Raw genomic sequence first — 4,256 nt, 5'->3', positions numbered from 1 at the left:
GATTATCTGGGAGAGGTGATGTGCTTTAAACGTGCTTCAAATATAAGTATGCATGTAGGCATTTCATATATACACACACACACACACACACACACACACACACACACACACTTGATTGTAAAAGAATCCAACAATCTCATAGCAGTTTACAAAAAGAAATAAAGCAACGTTGTGATAGAAAAAGCTCAAAACAGCTATTTAAAACATTCAAAAACAATTAAAATCAGCAATATGCTAAAAAACAGGTTGAAACACACGTCAACATTCTACATATCTGGGTACGTTTGTCTAAAACAATAATATTTTAGCAGGTGCTGAAAGAAGTACAGTGAAGGTGGCTGCCTGGTATCAAATGTGATTTAAATGTGTGGTGTGCAGGAAGCCCACTAGTATTGGCTAATATAAAGCCTGCCAATTAAGCCTTAAGAGGAACTCGGACAGCAACTACAATACATGACAAGAGTCAGAAGCAACATTTATAGGCTCAAGTGGAACTGCATTGCCCACCTGAATCACCCAGCCCTTGCTGAGCTGGTAGCTTTGGTAGCTACAATGCTGTCTTGCCATCCAAAATAGAAGGCAAACAGACTTGGTACACTCTGACCTGTGAATCTTTGCTGACGAAGAATTGTCGAAACAGGGCCTTGTCCTGATTTTTTACTGGAATTTATTTTCATTTGCCTACTATACTGGGATTGATTCCTATTTGAACTCTTCACCACACAAATAAAACCTTGTGAAGATATATTTGAAACCCATTTTTCTTCTGGCCCGAGTTCTTGCAATCCAAAATAGTGATGGCAAAGAGCAGCAAAAAAGCAGGCCAGTCGTTCCATCTTCTAGCAAGCTACCACAGTGGTGCAGAGAGTAAGTCAGCTGGGTTGTCATGTCACCAAAGTCACAGTCTTCAGATCCCAGCCCTTCACTTATTACATTTACATTCTGCCTTTCTCTAAAGAGCTTGGGGTTGTATGCAGTGGCAGAGCTTCATGCTCTGGCACCAGGGGGGGGGGCGGAGAGCAGGCAGGGGCGGGGAGCACATCCTGGGGGCATGGTGCCCATCGCAGGCAGGTGGGCACCCACGATGGCACCCCACAGGGATCGCGCTGCTGGGGGCAGTGTGCTCCCCACACACTCCTCTTCCTCTGCCAGTGATTGTACGCATAGTCCTCCCTCCATTCTATCCTCACAACTCTGTGAGGTTGGTTAGGTTGAGAGATAATGACTGGTCCAAGGTGACCCAGTAAGGTTCGTTATTTGAACCCAGTTTCCCCAGCCCCTAGCCCAATGCCCTGGGAATTGCACCAAACCCATCTCACATTAGAACTTGAAATGGGCTATATGCAAACCAAAAATTGTCATCTACAGTGTCTGCCACCTAAACTTTGCCCATCACAGGCATGTGCCTCCCCAACAGATTAGCCCTGGTGGAATGTGGCCCTCAACAGGAAGAAAAAAAAAGATTTAAAGGCATAAAGTAACACAATCCTGCAATAAGAGAATTCCTGGATTCTGTTCATCGTCCCTAGTTGCTACAGACTCCAGTAACTTTCATGTTGAACTGTTCTTAACATGGTACCAAGCTGTTCAGAGCTGCACCTTATCACACTTTTCTGCTTGGAAGGGTGGGTGGAAGTGTTTGTAATGCTTGTGTCCAAGTCCTTTTTTTTCTGGGCCATCCAAAAGGAAAATGGGATTCAGACTTATGTTGGCTTCTGTCTGGTGTGGATCAAATTCAGCTCAGCTGCAGGCACTGTGAACACAGCTGACATGCTGTGGTAGTCCTGTATGAACTGCTCCCCACCGGTCAACATCTTAGGATGCAGCCTGGCTCAGCTTGATGTGAGTTACAGTTGTAAGATGTGAAACATCAGCTCCTCTCAAAATCAGCTGTTCCTCTCTATGTCGCAGTTTCCCATGGAGATAATGAGCCCTATTTTTGTCAAGTGCTTTTAAACCTACCAAGGGATTTATTGCAGTGAGGCTCATACTATGCTGCAGCATCTCAAACGCAAGAAACCCTCACAACTCCCTCTTCACTTCCTACTTGCTAACAGCTTACGACTTCCTACTACTGTGTATAGTAGTTATTTGTTCCCAATGAAATCTCCCTCTCCTTATAGTAAATCCTGCTTGCAGAGTTAGAACACAAGAAGCACTCTACTGGATCAGAAGTCCTCTACTGCAGTGGTCCTCAACCTTGGGCCTCCAGATGTTTTTGGCCTACAACTCCCATGATCCCTAGCTAGCAGGACCAGTGGTCAGGGATGATGGGAATTGTAGTCTCAAAACATCTGGAGGCCCAAGGTTGAGGACCACTGCTCTACTGTACTGGTTCAGCATCTTCTTTACCCACCATGTTCTTCCCAATACCTCTCAGAAGATTAATCACAGGCCTTGAAAGCCAAGAGTCTTCTAATCATTCAATGTCTGATATTCAAAGACAGACTAATCTGTGAACATGGGTGTTGCTTTCGGCCACTATGGCCAATAGCCATCAAGAAACGAATTCATGGAGAATATGTGTAATCACATTTTAAAGTAATCTTACCCAGAGAAGTGGCTCTGCCCACACACCACACCATGAAACTAACCACAAGTGGCACTGGGGTTACCTGGTCACCAGGTGAAGATTAGGTGCATCTCCCTATGGTACTGAATGACAATCCAGTCAATGGCTTCTCCAACCTCACTACTCTCAGATCCATTAATCTCTCCTGCCTGTGGTTGGGCAAAACATTTGCTTTAACACAGGCTGTAAAAGGAATGGGGTGGAAGCAGCAGCTGCTGAATCACATTTTGCCTATTTTAGAGCTCTTAGTAAGAGTGGAGAATATTTGGCCTTCCAGGTGTTTGTTGGACTCCAGTTCCCTTCAGCCCCAATCAGCATGGCCAACAACAACCTAAGCACATAAGTCGAGCCTGCTGGATCAGGCCAATGGCCCATTCAGTCATGCATCCTGTTCTTACAGTGGCCAGCCAGATGCCTGTTGGGAGCCTGCAAGCTTGACATGAACGCTACCGCACTCTGCCCCCTTGCAATTCACACAAGATAGTATCACTAAGACAACTATCTGTAAACAAACAATAAACTTCCATAAAAATGGAAAAAGTAGTTTCTTTCCCAAATAGGCTTTATCTTAAACAATTGCAAACACAGTAAATAAAGAGTTCACTTGTGATATACCAGTGGTTCAGTGCTCGGACGTCATTCCAGTAATCAGATGTTTCATTGCTAAAGAGCTTAGTCATCAAGCTGTCAAAATCAATTGTAACAGAATTCTATTATTTCTTATGTGCTTTTTTTCTGAACCAAAAAGCATCAAAGACTGTAACCTTTCTCATAAGGGAGATGCTCCATCTAAGGACGATGGGAGTTGTAGTCTAGCAACTTTTGGAGGGCAAGAGATTCCCCCACCCCAGTATTAGAGGCACACACATGAACTTCTAGTCTCCCTAAGTTGCCGCCCTAAGTTGCATTAGAGCAGCCATCCCCAAATTCGGCCCTCCAGCTGTTTGGGGACTACAACTCCCATCATCCCTAGCTAACAAGACCAGTGGTCAGGGATGATGGGAATTGTAGTCCCAAAACAGCTGGAGGGCCAAGTTTGGGGGTGCCTGCATTAGAGCACCACAGTGGACAGTGAGACCGATGCAGGAACCCTAAAGGAGGTCCATTCAGTCTGCTCCAGCCACTCCTGCAATGGTAATGATGGTAGGAATGGAGATGCTGTGTAATCCTAGATACTCCAAAGATAGTACTGATTACAATAGGAACCATGAGTTCTCACACAGAGTGCATAAATACATTGATCATGTAGCAGAATCGATGAGGCAGGTGCTTGTTGCCTGGTAGCCGAAATGGTTCAGCTGGGTCAAAGAACTAAGGCTCTGGTGCAAAAGAGAGAGAGAAGGACATTGCAGTAGTACTATTAGATCCAAGTGAAGAGGGTCATAAATGAATCAGAAACTTGCAGCAGGGCTGATAACCAGTTGGAGAGAGAGGGTTGTCGTGGTCTGCCCCTTTACTGTCAGCAGGTGTTTGCTGTGCAGAAATGAACAAGTGAAGCCTTTCGTGGCACGCGCCTACAACACTGCTGGCTGTTAATGACTGCACACCCAGCTAGGCAAGGGACAATTATACGACCACAGAATAGGAGGATGAAAGGGGCATGTTGACACAGAACTTGGGATAGAACACCTTGGTGGAAAGAAATGCTTACACACACACACACACACACACACACACACACACA

This window comes from Zootoca vivipara, chromosome 1 (assembly GCF_965207765.1).
Source record: "Zootoca vivipara chromosome 1, rZooViv2.hap1.1, whole genome shotgun sequence".
Classification (NCBI taxonomy): Eukaryota; Metazoa; Chordata; class Lepidosauria; order Squamata; family Lacertidae; genus Zootoca; species Zootoca vivipara.
This window is presented reverse-complemented; position numbering follows the sequence as displayed.